Source organism: Puntigrus tetrazona, unplaced genomic scaffold, assembly GCF_018831695.1.
Source record: "Puntigrus tetrazona isolate hp1 unplaced genomic scaffold, ASM1883169v1 S000000499, whole genome shotgun sequence".
Taxonomy (NCBI): Eukaryota; Metazoa; Chordata; class Actinopteri; order Cypriniformes; family Cyprinidae; genus Puntigrus; species Puntigrus tetrazona.
The window spans coordinates 128,145-143,147 of record NW_025048139.1 but is presented as its reverse complement, the minus strand read 5'-3'; the positions used below and the strand labels follow the sequence as shown (position 1 = coordinate 143,147).

At 40.3% G+C, this 15,003-nt stretch overlaps 2 non-coding genes across 2 annotated transcripts; one reads left to right on the top strand and one right to left on the bottom strand.

Annotated features, from left to right (window-relative positions):
- The first annotated feature begins 1,760 nt into the window (after positions 1 to 1,760).
- On the top strand, positions 1,761 to 1,904 carry LOC122334197. The gene has a single exon (XR_006248729.1). It is a non-coding gene; the product is annotated as a U4 spliceosomal RNA (small nuclear RNA).
- Positions 1,905 to 2,263: 359 nt separating this feature from the next.
- On the bottom strand, positions 2,264 to 2,345 carry trnas-gcu. The gene has a single exon. It is a non-coding gene; the product is annotated as a tRNA-Ser (tRNA).
- Positions 2,346 to 15,003: the final 12,658 nt, after the last annotated feature.

Sequence of the window (15,003 nt, the reverse complement as noted above, 5' to 3'; positions counted from 1 at the left end):
TGTCGTGGATATTTTTAAGGTTTGTTCATGTGTATTGTTCTGTTCTTTCTGTTGTTTTTGCAATAAATAATTGGCTATGACTATTTGAAAAATAATAAAATGGTCCTGATTACATAACTCTCTTTTCCCGGACGAGCCCGCCAGCAGCTCTATGAGAAGCAGCAGTCTGCTTTGACTCAATTGCGTGACAGTGCTTGTTTTCTGTCAATGTCTGTTATTTCTATTTTGACTCATCCTTTCAGGTCACCTTATAAAGAGCCGCTCTGGCCATAGCTTAGATAGGCTGAAGATCTGAAGGTCTCTAGTTTGATCTTGGATTTCGGCAGTGGATTCCTTGGTGTATCGTTTGGGCACAGTTCTGAAGCTTGCAGGTTTCCAACCATTTCTACCTTGCCAAAAAAAGTGCAGGCACCCTACTGAGGTCGCTTGGTTCCACGTTGTAAAGGTTAGCAATCAGGGATCTGAATCTAGCTGTATGAGTTTAAATCTCAGCAAAACCTGAGAGCTATTTACTGGTTGCGTGAGGGGCGAGTGTTCCCCAAAAAAATTGAAACTTTTAAACTCAACTGAAACAAGTGTGAGCGTTATCTTGAGGAGGGAAGCATTACAGACCTTGGACTTTATGAAAACAGAATTAACTGTACCAGAGCTGCAGTGTAGCCTTCAGCCTCACGTTCTTTGTTGTAGATGTTCCCATCAGCATTAAACTGCAATGTCTCTTGAGCCCTCTTGCTGCAATTGCCAATAACGGAGGTATGATTCTCGCTTTGGGTGCGAGAGGTCGCGGGTTCAAATCCTGGATGCGCCCTTAGAAGGGCTTACTTTCGAAGCTGTTTTGTCACCCAGGATCCCCGGCAAGCATCAAGTGGGCAGACAAACTGCCAAAGACAGGCCGGTTAGCTCAATTGGTTAGAGTGTGATGCTAATAACGCCAAGGACGTGGGTTCGACCCCAGTACGGGGCAGCCATATTTGGTGAACACGGAGTTCAGATTTGATCTTCTGACAAAGTGATGGAAATCCACAATGTGGCTGAAATAGCTCAGTTGAGAGAGCGTTAGATGGAAGATCTAAAGGTCCCTGGTTTGATCCCGGGCAGTAGGCAGATGTCTTCTTGCCAGAGAATTATTTGTGTTTAATTGCTTGTGCTTAACTACTATCATGACAAAAACTCCCTTCTTTGGTCGTTGCTGTATGGGATGTGCACCCAGGTATGTGTACTCCAGGTATGTGTACCCTTCGGGTCCCTGCGAGCTCTCGCCAAGGTGGTAGGGCCCATCGAGCCGTCTCGACACCTCGCATACCGCGCTGTACTGGGGTGCAATACAGTACACGGCAGCGTCCGCTGAGGCAAGGGGCTGGACACACCTGTCCATGGCACCGGAGACCTATTGCAAAGGGGGGCGTGGCCTCTGCCTTTCTCAAAACAAGGGGTGGCAGGAAAAATACATGTAAGAACTGCAGCTGGGTTGTGGTGAAATATCTCTAGGGCAAAGGAGATGGGGAACGATTTTAAAAGCAAGCGCTCCCACGCTGAGACGAGCAGACCGGGATCCAGCGTAACGTGTTGTAAATGGTAGGGTGGATGCGGGAGGTAATACTGCGACTGAGCTGCGATGAATACTGGGTCCTCTGGGTTAGCAGACACTCCGTGCAGCCCCTCAGGCCAGAAGGCTGACTGCGTGGCAGTTTGAAGCTTGTTACCACCCTGTCGGTCCACGCCCACTTAGGTGGGCTGGAGAGGTTGCGCACCTCGTGGGCATTCTTTCGCAGAGGCAATATTGTAGTCTATGAGGCTCATCCGAGGCGCGATCATTGCTGGTTAAAAACTTTACCCAATACCTCGCCGGGATGACTTAAATGAATACAGTCAGCCTTGCCAATTTTTGCCAGCCTCTCCGGAGGCTTAGCGTTTGTTTGAAAAGGATAAGCTCTTCTTCTTTCTCTTCTCTTTTTTTAATCACGTGCAGGTTTTTGACCTTTGTGCAGCCGAGGAACTGCATTGAGCGTATCGGACAAGGAAGATGAACGAAAGGTGTAAAGCGATGGTGTTTGCCAGATTGGATTCTAAAAAGAATTGGACAAGAATTGACCGGTGAGGATGGTCTTCCAAACCCACGCGTGTAGAGCAAAACGGCTAAGCAGTCCAATCCGGACACGCCCCTTATCATCAGCTCGTTAGTAGGGCACACAAAGAAGTGAATGGCCTGTGTCAGAAAACAAAGCTGCAGAGCTCTGGGTTGGCCACCTGAAAAGACATCAAGCAACGAGGATGGGATTCAAACCCACACATGCAGAGCACAATGGATTAGCAGTCCATCGCCTTAACCACTCGGCCACCTCACCGATGGTCATTCTGTAGCGACTCTTTGGAAGAAGACCTGAAAGGAGGAGTCAAACTGGAAATAACAGACATTGACAGAAAACAAGAGAACAGAACAGACGGTGTTGTGGATTCCTCGGATTAAAGAAGACTCCGAGCATTAGGTTTTGATAGCAAAAATTCAGACTTTTATTGATCAATACAAGCCGAGTCTGTCTAAGGTCCACACAGAACCACTCTATAGACAGCACTCCCCCTCACCACTATTCAGGGGTTTTTATATGGTCGTCGTCACACTACCACATCACAGTAATATATGGTGGCCTCCTGTAATACCCTTGCAAAATGAGGATCACAGGTGTAAGACAACAGATGTAAAATGCCTAAAACAGATGGGTTCTAAATAGTGGGGTTTTTAGCTTATGTCTAACTGCAGTTATAATGGTAACTAAATTATATAAGATTTACTTTATATTTTGATTAGCAAAAACTTCCCCCTTTGAGACGTTTACGTCTCATTTTACTCTTGAGTGACGTTTCATGATTCAGTCTGTTCTGTTAACGCTATCTAGTAACCAAAAATAGTCCCTATGTTACATTACAACAAGTCTAAATCATGCCATTTCACTCAAGAAGGCGTTAGGGCCAAACCTCTTCCCTCGGTCTCTTTGACTAGAAGGAAGTAAAAGACCATAACACCTTGATTTTACTTTAGTCAATGTAGAGGGGTTGTATACTTGTTACTATGTCTATGGTTATCCTAATTATGGAACACATCTAGGTTGATAAAATAGATCAAACAAAGCATGAGTAAACATAAACAAATATGAATATGTAGGTAAGAAGGGTACCTCCTAAATGCTGATCAGAAACATCATAAAACAAAAACGTCATAAAACAAAATATAAAACAAAATATAAAACATGCATAATAGTTTTTCGTCATTCCCTTATTCTTCATCAAAGGTATTGGAAGTTTCTTCTGCTAGATGCAAGTTCACGGTTGTATGGATTTGGACCGGCTATTAATTGGTTTCCAGGTGTTTTGGTACATACTAGGCAGACTTTCTTATTTAATTCTGCTGTTGTGAAAGTGGCCCATTCATACCACTGATTACTTTGTGCCAGTTCCCACAGAACATCTAGCTTGGTGTCATCCTCGTACATATTGTCCTTGTCCTCGCTGTTCCTGCGTCGCTTTCCATGTTGTCCTGCTTCAACTGAGTCGCTGCTGGTTTTGGTGGAGGGCTGAAAAGTTGATGGTAGGGAAGTGAGGTTGTGCGGCAGTGAGTTGTTCTGTGCTTGACTTGTGGGGGCTGGAGTTGTGAGGTTGTCTGTGGCTTGAACTTGTGACAGACATGTGCTGATCAGGCATGTGGTCAACAATATTATCGCCATTGTCTTGCTGAGCTCTCTCTGTTGCATGTTCATTATTATTCTGTATCGTGGCTGGTCTTTCTTTGGGAACTCTTGTGCAGTGATTCAGGTGGTACCAAGTGCTGCTTCCCTCTACTTGAATAGCAGTTGGTGTTGCTGCTGTGACGTTATACGGCCCTTCCCTTCTTGGCTCGTTCCATTTCCTTCTGAATACTCTCAGATAGACCTGATCTCCTGGGGTGATGGGACAGCTGGTTTCCGTCTGCTCCGACAGCTCCTTTCTTTTTTCTTGCGCACAAATAGCTTTATGGATAGCCGTTAGCTCTTTCATGTATGATTTTAACTCCATTTGTAGTTGTTCTAGTGGGGGTCCTTTGTATGGACCTCTGTTACATGGTGCAGGCATCATGCGTCCAGTAAGCATTTGGTGAGGTGTTAGATGTGTGTTTCGGTTAGTTTGCATGCGGTAACTCATCAGTGCAAGAGGCAAAGCATCAACCCAATTTAATTTAGTGCTTGCACATATTTTGTTAATTTTGGATTTGAGAAGACCATTTACTTTTTCAACTTGTCCCTGGGATTGAGGATGGTAAACACAGCCTAGTCTTTGTTTTATTCTCAAATTCTGTAGGACTTGTTTTATAGTTTTTTGGATAAAAGCAGATCCATTGTCCGAACTTATTTCTGAAGGAATTCCAAATCTTGGAAACACTTCTCTTGTCAAAAATTTGATTACCGTTCCTGCTCCCTCATCTGCTGATGGTACTGCTTCTACCCACCGGCTAAACCTATCGACAACCACAAGCATGTATCTCTTTCCCTGTACCCATTTTATCATGTCTACATAATCCACAACTAAATGTTTGAAAGGACCTTCTGGCACCGGTATATGTCCTACTGGGGTCGTTATACCCTTTCTGACATTGTATTTAGCACAGACTTCACATGTAGACAAAACCTCTCCTACCATCGCATACAAGTATGGAGACCAATATCCTTGTCGTTTAATTTTGACAATATTTGAAAAGTAGTGTAGGGTAGTTTTAGTGCCGGATATATCGATGCTGAAGATTAACACTAGGTGAAATTCCTGCAGCGGCTGTCTTTATTTTTGGCTGGCCTTGTCTTATATGTTGTGTGTTATGCGTTCGCTAAAAGTTGAGTGAGAATTGTTGAAAGTGTGCTGTGGAAAAATTTCTCTAGGAAGGGTCAGGGAGAGATTGAAGTTGTGTGTGTGCGAGTGAGAGATGGATATGGGACTGGGGGATGGTGTGTAAATGAGATTGAGTATAACTTCTGTCAGTGAGACCAATTGCATAAAAAAAAAAATAGAAATAAAGAGAAATAAGAACAAGATTTGATTAAAGGGAAATTGAGTGGTTGGATCACTTGAGAGAAGTTATATGATGTGTTGTGGGATAATATGTGAACGAATTTAAAGTGTGTTTGAAGTTTTATATTATGTGATGAAAGAAAATAAAATTTTGTATTTGTTTCACCAAAAGAGCTCTTGGTGCAAGCAAATTACAAAATGCAAATTGATAAATTAAAAACCCAGAGAAATAATAAAATAAAAGGGAATATTATAATATAAGGGAGTGGTGTGGAAGAAAAAGAAAATGGAGTGAAGGGGTCACAGGGTAGTGAGAAAACTAGGAAAGAAAAAGAAGGTAGAGAAAGAAGGAAAGAGTAGAGTGCGGTAATGGATGAGGAGGGAATGAAACAATAGTGTACCTATGTGTATATGTGTATGTATGTGTATCTATATATGTGTATGTGTGTATATGTATATGTACATATGTATGATATATATATATATATATATATATATATATATATATATATATATATATATATATATATATATATATATATATGTATATGTATGTATAGTAATTTGGATTCAAATGGTATTTGGATTAAGTGGAAATTTGAAACATACGTTGGAAGTTTGATATATATTATTATGTTGCTTGATTCCGTATGTTCCTTATCTGAAATTAGGTGGCTGCACCAGTTAAGAGGAGCTGATAGAGTGAAACCTATCTAACTGTTGGCAGGACTACCTATGCGGTGTGACGGAAAAGGCAAGAGCTGAACACAAGGGGCAAGTGAAAAAACTTGATACTTGTATTTTTGGATGCATTGTATTTTAAAGGAAAAAAATTAAAGTTAAAAAAAAAAATATATATATATATATATATATATATATATATATATATATATAGTAAGGAATTAGATTTAATTTGAGTAAATCAAGAAATAAATTTGACATAAGAACATAATAGGTGAAAAGTGATAAAGAAAAGACGGAGGGGGAAGGTATAGAACAAAGAAAGGAGAAAGAAAGGAGGGGAGAGTGAGAAGGGAGGTAGGCGAAGTAAGGGGGGTTGACCTGTGACACGGAGCGTGTGCAAAAGGAGGTAGATAGAGAAAAGGGGGAGTTAAAACTTACTTGGTGGTGGCTTAACAAAAGACATAGGAAAAAAATAAGATTAGAAAACCAGAGTAAAATAAATTGAGGAACAGATAAATAAAAAGGACAGTGAAGAAGTTATTATTTGAGTAAGTATTAAAATAGAGTGGTGATTAAAGAGATATCAATATAACTGATAAACTGAATAAATAATATTAGATAGTTAATCACTAAGTTGGGATTTAAGTATAGTGACATTGGATTTGATTTTAGTTGGTGATTAATTCATTCTTTAAGATTTATTTTTTCTTTAATTTATTTTTTTATTATTTTATTTTATTTTTGAATTTTGATTTGGATTTTTGACATTTATATAAAAAAATGGCATCAGATGAGGAAGGAACCCCTGTAGAAGTGCTTGGTCTTCAGCAACCTTTATGCAAAGATATAATACGTAACATATCACAAAAATGGGAGAAGCGAACAAAAAATCTAAACACAAAGTGGCCCGCAGAAGGAACATTTAATATGAGGGTGTGTAGGGAGATGGAAGGATTGATTAAAAATCATAAATCAAAAGACAAATCAAAGAAAAGAGAAGAAAAGAAAGAAAGAGAACTGGGAATTCTAAATTTGTTCAAAGGTTATGAAATAAAGTTAATTAAACAGGAAAGACAGGAAAAACCTGAAAAAGATGAAGAAAACCCTCCAGCTTATGACCCATTGTGTAGTGACCAAAAACAAATGGCTCTTAGAAAAGTCCAGTTTAAAGGCAAGATAGAAATCAACGACAAGATAGAGAAGGATGGAATGCACAGACAAATGTGCACGAGACTGGAAACAACCTGAATGGAAAGAGGATTGGGAGGAAATTCCAACAGGTTCGTACAGGGAAAAAAAGACAGCATGTTACAGCCCTTACAGTAACCTTCGTGAAAGCCTGGATAGAATCAGCAAAGAGTATAGAGAAGCTACAGCTGCGATGACACCACCAGCACAGAGGAAGGCATCAATGTCAAGAACACAAGAAGAGCGATTAGATGAGGAAGAGGAGGATGAGAGTTCCATTAAAAGTTATCTCGAGAAACTTAGTGTTGGAATGGAGAATTTGACAGTTATGGTCTGGGGTCATGAAAAAGCTTTGCAAGAAGCACGAGCTGTAAAGGGAGCTGAGGAAGAAACTCAACAGGGCACTCATACTGGAAAAAGACAACTGGAGGATGGAGAACAAGTCAATAAGGAAAATGAAGAAGAAGATAACTCAAATCAGCGATGGGTGAAGGGAGAAACTCTCAGACCTGCCAAACAATTCCCTATCTTCATCAGAAATGGGCGAGGTCAGTATATGCCATGGACACATCAAGACCTGGATGGATTGATATCTCGACTTCCTGACATGCACGAAGGAGCTGGAAAATGGATAAAAAAGGTGGAAGAAATCACGACAGGACAGCTTTTGGCATTAGGAGACATCAAAGCATTATTGGCAAGAAGTGTGGGAAGACATAGAATGAGAGAAATTTTGGAGTTAATGGACATTGATGATCAGTTAAAATATGATGAACGAGATGCAGATGGATTTAACTGCTATCGTGGGGAAATGTGGAAGGTGTTACGACAAGAATACCCTATACAAATAAGCCCAAAATCGCTGAAAGGAGAGTCATTAGGAGAAAGTGAAAATCCGGTAACATATATCCAAAACCAGCTAAGAAGATGGAAGGAGGAATTAGAGAAAAATCCAGAAGAAGATCCTATCCTGATGACCCTCTTCAGAAGTGTTATAGTAGAAGCTATGCCAACAGAGGTTAAAGACAAGCTGGAAGTAGTGGGCCTCAATTCCAAGTCACAGAAAGAGTTCTGTGATTATGTGGCACACGCAGTGGACCAGTACAGGAAAAATGAGATAATGCAGAAGAACCAAGAACGAGAGCTATTAAGAAAATTGAACCACCTTCAACTAGAGGAGTTAACGAGCAAGAAGAAAAAGATTCAAGCGCCTGTTAGAGAACAAACCCAAGCTAATACGATGGCACCGGTGACGGTGGCAGCTCCAGCTATTCAACAAGCTATGATAACACCATCAGGGCAACCAACAACAAGACAAGCAAGTAATGGACATGATGGAACGACAACCAGCACTGCAGCTGCTCCTATTGTAATATATTTAAAACCAGAACAGCAGAACCAAAGAGGATGGACAAGATCCTTGGGAAGGGGAAGAGAACAGCAAGTGTATAATCAACGCAGTATGAATGGACCACCTGGAGTATGTTGGGGGTGTGGACTGCCAGGACATTTGAGAAGAGAATGTCCAGGAAGCCCAAGACGAGTACAAACAGCCCAAGGACAAGGACCTGTCAACCCATGGCGAGGCCCTGCACAAGGATATTAGGGATGCCCAGAGGATCCTACGGGGAGGTGTCAGCTTCCAACAATATCATGTGATGCTGATCAAGAACCAATGCTGCAAGTCCAAATTGAAGGAAAGACCACCCCTGTCCTTCTTGACACCGGCGCAGCCTTCTCCTGTCTAAGAACAGAGTATGCAGCTCACCTCCCCAAGTCTGGAAAATATGCTAAGACAACAGGATTTTCGGGAATATCACAGCTAATACCATTGACAGTACCGGTGTCAGTAAAAGTAAAGAACAATGAAATCAAAATTCCTCTTCTGATATCAGAACATACACCAGTGAATCTTCTTGGACGCGATGCCATCTGTAAAATAAACTTGAAAATTTGGTGTTCTCCAGAGGGCATCTACATTGTGAAGTGAAGGAACCAAACAGCTAACAGTGAGACAGCTTCCAAGCAATCATGGTCAAGAAGTAAACATCTACTGGCTAGGAGACATAAAAGAGGAAGTAAGGAAAGTCATTGACAAGTTGGGAAAATATGTAACAGTCCAGTTACAAGAACCTAGACATCCAAACACCGAATTCTATTGTACAATGGCTTATGATCCCACTCAGGATGCAAGTTTCGAAGAGCTATGGTTAAAAGAAACACAAAATAAGAAAATAGTGCTACAGTCAACAAGCATTGTAGTAGGACCAGATGGAGCAGCGCTAAAAGTTGAGAAAAGTGAGTTTATAGGAAAGTGGTTTAAAATGCCAGAAAAGGTACCTCACATAGCCCTATACTATAGTAAGGGAAAGTGTTCTCAGGATGTAGGAGATATGATGAAAGAAGCTTAAAAATGTGAATGGAAAAGCACTGAAAATCCATTCATTTTTGAATCTTCAGACAAGACATATTTAAAAATCATGTGTGACACATCATTGACTGCAGTTCCCAAGCTAGTAGTAGTAACAAAAAAAGAACAGACTGAAGGAGGGCCCAAGATGAATGAACTATTGAGAGAAATGGAAGAGAAAGTGCCAAATGAGTTATGGGCTAAACATGAAACTGATGTAGGGTTAGTTAAATCAGCAAATCCTATAAAAGTATCAGTGAAGCCAAATGTCACACTGCCCAGGCAGATGCAATATCCTTTGAAAAAAGAGGCAGTAGATGGAATAAGACCAACGATTGAGGGATTAGTGAAGGCAGGAGTCTTGATTCGAACATCAACCCATTGCAATACGCCTATTATGCCAATCCCTAAGGCAAATAAAACCAAGTGGAGGTTGGTACATGATTTAAGAGCAGTAAATGAGGTAGTTGAGGATTGGCCAGCTGAAGTTCCTAATCCGCACACCTTGCTGACAAATGTTCCTCCTGCAGCCAAGTATTTTATAGTGATTGATTTGTGTTCTGCTTATTTCAGTGTCCCAATAGCACCTGAAAGTCAGCACTTGTTTAGTTTCACCTATGAAGGGAGACAATATACATACACTCGACTACCACAAGGATACAAACATTCACCACATGTCTTCAATCAAGTATTGAGAAGAGATCTAGAAGATGTACAGTTAGAGAGTACATTGATTCAGTATGTTGATGACCTGTTGATCTGTTCTAATAGTTTGGAACAATGTCATCAAGATTCTATTAAGGTGCTCAAAACTTTGGCAAAAGGAGGCCATAAAGCCTCCAAAGAAAAGATGCAATATTGTCAATCACAAGTTGAGTACTTGGGTCGCATTATTGCATACGGGACTAAAGCAATCTCGCCAAGTCAGTTAGAAGGAATAAGTAAAGCTCCAAAACCTCAAACAGTAGGCCAAATGCTGACCTTTTTAGGAATGACTGGATTCAGTGCCGAATGGATAGAAGATTATGCTATCAAAACTGCCCCATTAAGGGCGTTAACTAAAGAAATAGGACAACAGAACTTAAAAGAACATCTGATATGGAACACGGATGCTTCAATAGCCTTTGAATCCATCAAAAGAGAATTACAAACAGCACCAGTACTTACTCACCCTAATTATGACAATGTGTTTCATCTTTATGTAGCCAACCGAAAAGATGGATATGCATCAGCAGTGTTAATGCAAGACACTTGTAGTGGTCGGAAAAAACAACCAATAGCATATTATAGTACAAAATTAGACAATGTAGCACAGGGCTACCCACCATGCTATCAGCAAGGGTTAGCTGCAGTATATGCGATGTATGAAAAAGCATCAACAATAACAATGGGATACCCAGTTGTTATATACACACATCATAAAATAGTGGAACTAATTGAAAGAGGAAAATGTGTTTTGACCCAAGCAAGATGCTTGCAGTATTCTGTATTGCTAACATACCCAGACATAACTCTTAAGCGCTGCTTGACAAACAATCAGGCTGATTACATTCCCTTAGATGATGAGGGAGAACCACACGAATGCGTAGCTGAATCATTAGCATTCACACGCTTGAGACCAGATCTAGAATCTAATCCTATCTGGAACGCCGATGTGGATTACTTTGTTGATGGATCATGTTACAGGGACCATCTAGGTAATCATGCAGGTTATGCAATAGTCAGAAGAGAAGGGAAAAATTTTGTGCTCACTGACTTGCAACATTGTGACCAACCATGCTCAGCACAGCTCGCTGAACTTAAAGCCCTAACAGCAGCGTGTTTATTGGCAAAAAATAAGGTGGCCAATATCTTCACTGATTCGGCTTATGCTCATGGAGTATGTCATTTATTTGGAGCAGTGTGGAAGCAAAGAGGGTTTAAGAAGAGTGACGGAACACCAATACAGCATGGAGAACAGATTGTTGAACTAATCTCAGCCATGATGCATCCAAAGAAACTGGCTATTGTAAAATGTCAAGCACACAAAAAAGGCAATGACAATAATAATGCAGCTGACTTGTACGCTAAGCAAGCGTCAGGTTGTCAAGTTACAGTGATGGCCCCTACAGTACTAATAAAGCCAGACCCTCAATTGGCAGACCTAGTTCGTATTCAAGAGCAGGCCACACAAGCTGAACAGACAATATGGCAACAGAGAGGGGCAACAAGAGATACAAATGGAGTTTGGAGATCCCATGAGGGGTACATAGTTGCTCCAACTGCTTTACTTACTATAATGATTCCTGATGCACATGGATTTGATCATTGTGCACGAGGAGAAGTTATACGAGTAATCAAAAGGCAAGGGTACTGGTCGCCGTATTTACAAGCAATGGTTGATAAGTTTTTAGCTGAATGTGAGATCTGTGCACAAAACAATGTAAGAAAGGGAACTACAACACCTTTGTCTTACATACCAACACCTGAAGGTCCGTTTAAACATCTAGTACTGGATTATGTGGACATGATTAAGTCAGTCAGAGGGAAAAGGTACATGTTAGTAATAATTGATCGGTTTAGCCGTTGGGTAGAAGCAGTGCCATCTCCAGATCAAAGCGCTCAGACAGTGATTAAATTCTTGACCAGAGAAGTGATTCCAAGGTTTGGAATTCCATCACAAATCAGTTCAGACAATGGTTCGGCGTTTTGCAACGAACTGTCAAAATGGTGTTACAACAACTCAGAATAAAACAGACGTTAGGATGTGTTTATCATCCTCAATCACAAGGAATGGTAGAAAGGGTGAATGGAACCATCAAAGCAAAAGTCAGCAAAATATGTGCAGACACAAAGCTCAATTGGGTAGATGCATTGCCACTTGCATTAATGAGTTATAGAATGCAAACAAACAGGATCACCAATTTGACACCTCATGAAATGTTGACTGGCAGACCAATGCCTGTACCCTTTCTAAGAGGCCCTTATGAAGGTCCTTCGTTAGAACAGCTGCAATTAGAATTACGATCATACATGAGACAATTAACTGCGATACATAAAGCCATCTATTTACAGGAGCAGAGCAAAGTACCCAGACCTGAAGAAGAGATACCCCTTCCAGTAAGACCAGGGGACTACGTGTACCTCAGAGTGTTCCGACGGAGGTAGCACGAACCACGACGGGAAGGACCATATAAAGTAACAAAAGCCACACCTACAGCAGTACAAGTAGAAGGAAGCACGACTTGGTATCACTTAAACCATTGCACCAAAGTATCTAGAGAACAACAGACTAACATAGACAATGAGAATGAGGGAGCGCATATTGATAACTCTGGTCCTGATTTACCTCCAGAACTCTCTACCTCAAGCACAAAGCAACCCACACACTAATAGTGATACAAATAGAAACCAATCATACCTCAACCAATCTCAGATAGACCTTGAAATAGAGGAAACAAACGAACAAGCTCTGATAACCACTCAGTCACCTCTAAAAAACCAAACCATCACTAACTCTTCATCAGTTGTGAAAGGAATTAAAAGATCTACTAATACAAACCCCACCATGACTGCTATAAGCCATGAAACAAGTGATGAGGAACTCCTAACTGACAGCTTCCTAGAAAAGGCAAATGAAAATGAATGGTATAGGTGGGCAAAATGTACGGTAAAGGAAGCTAGTCAAAAGAGTTGTTTATTATGCTCGCCATCTCCACTTAAAAAACTTAAAGTAGTCCCAAACCCATTTGATTATTTTCACTGTGCAAAACATTATGCAAATCATTGTTCACCAACAATAGTACCTTTTTGCCCAGCAGAATGTTTGGGGTTTCTGGGAAACCCAAGATTTGTTAAATATTTCAAGGAAAAAATATGGGGAGATGAATGCAAACAGTTAGATGTGAGAATCAGTGACTCAAATATAGAGACATCTATATCCTTTTCTATAAACTACACACTGAAATATGAATGCTATAGTCAACCAAATGGACTAATTGATGTTGGACAGTTTGCGGGAAGATGTAAAGTAATCTGGCATCTTGATAGAGAAAAATATGATGATCCAACAGTATATAGATTTCATGAAGGAGAGATGGCAGTCACTACTTTAAAAGACAATTTTACTGTAATAGAAACACTAAGATGTTTTGATAAGTCTGTAAAAGGTTGTCTTGAAAACTGTGAGAACCAAACACTAACACCACCAGTACGAGCAATTTATGAACAGCAAACCCAAGCCATTGCTGACTTTTATTGGATATGTGGAGGAAAGAAACTGCGACCCACCTTACCAGCTAAATGGAAAGGACTATGCGTCAGAGTTAAATTAATACAAGAAATGACAATTGTTGATTGGGAAAATGATAATACAGAGAGTCCTCCAACAGAGCGGACCCGAAGACAGCAGAGAAATATCAAAAAATATGAACCAGACCCCCAAGTATACATAGATGGTATTGGACAACCAAGAGGCATCCCCCACCAATATAAAGCAAGGAGTGAGGTAAAAGCTGGATTTGAGTCATTGATTTTACACGTAACAGTAAACAAAAATGTTGAATGGGTTAATTACATTTATTATAATCAGCAACGATTCATCAATCATACCGATGATGCTCTAAGAGCTCTAGGAGAACAACTTGACCCCACAAGTAAAATGGCTTATCAAAATAGATTGGCATTAAATTGGCTATTGGCAGACAAAGGTGGAGTATGTGTTATGTTTGGAGATGAGTGTTGTACTTTTATTCCTAATAACACAGCACCAAATGGATCCTTCACCCGGGCAATGGAGAGACTGAGGGAACTTAAAGCAAATGCGGGAAGAGATCTAGCTTTTGGAAACTGGTTTGATAATCTTCTTTATAATTGGAAAAGTTGGATAACAAAATTGGGAATAATGGCTGCTATCGTACTAGCTGTGTTCTTTCTAGTATTATGCTGTGTCTTTCCTATTCTCAGGTCTATGATTGCGCATGCAGCTGCCAGACAGATGGTCAACATAACTGTGGGAGAAACAGCATCAAAGCCTCATGTCACTAAACAGCGTTACCCTGATGTAGAATTGGAAGAAGTAGATGGAATATGGTAAATGGGGTTGCCTTTTGATTTGGGAATTATTTTGATGTTTTTGTCATTTGAGAGAGAGGGAGAGAGTGTATACTTTGTAACTGAGAAAGAAGAACTCACACTAGTGTATAAAGAACTAACAAGGAATTGGGTAGTGTAGGCAGGTAGTTAGAGGGTGTTTTGTTTGTTATGTTTATGATTTGGCATATACCCCTATATTGTTGTATCAATAAAACCTATGAACCAAGTATAAGAGTAACTATATAACCACACATCTTCTCCATACAACCCAAAAACCCTGGTACCCTTGAACACCTGGAACAGTTGGACCTCGGTGGACAAGCTGACAATCAACGAACACTGGCAACCACAGACCAAGCTACTTGAACTCTATTCACGATTTCACAAAAGAAAATCTTAAACTGACTGTTGAATGACTTATTGAATACGTAACCTGTGTGTTAATGCTTAAATAACTTGTGAAGGAGTATATATACATGTTTAGATATATAATTGAGTGTGTACAGTCCCCAACGAGAGAAGAAGAATAGAGGTGTAGTCTTTTTTGACTCTCCTCAAAGAAAAAAGAGGGAGTTTTTTGGCTGCACTCTCTACAAGAGTATTCTTTCATAAGGTGG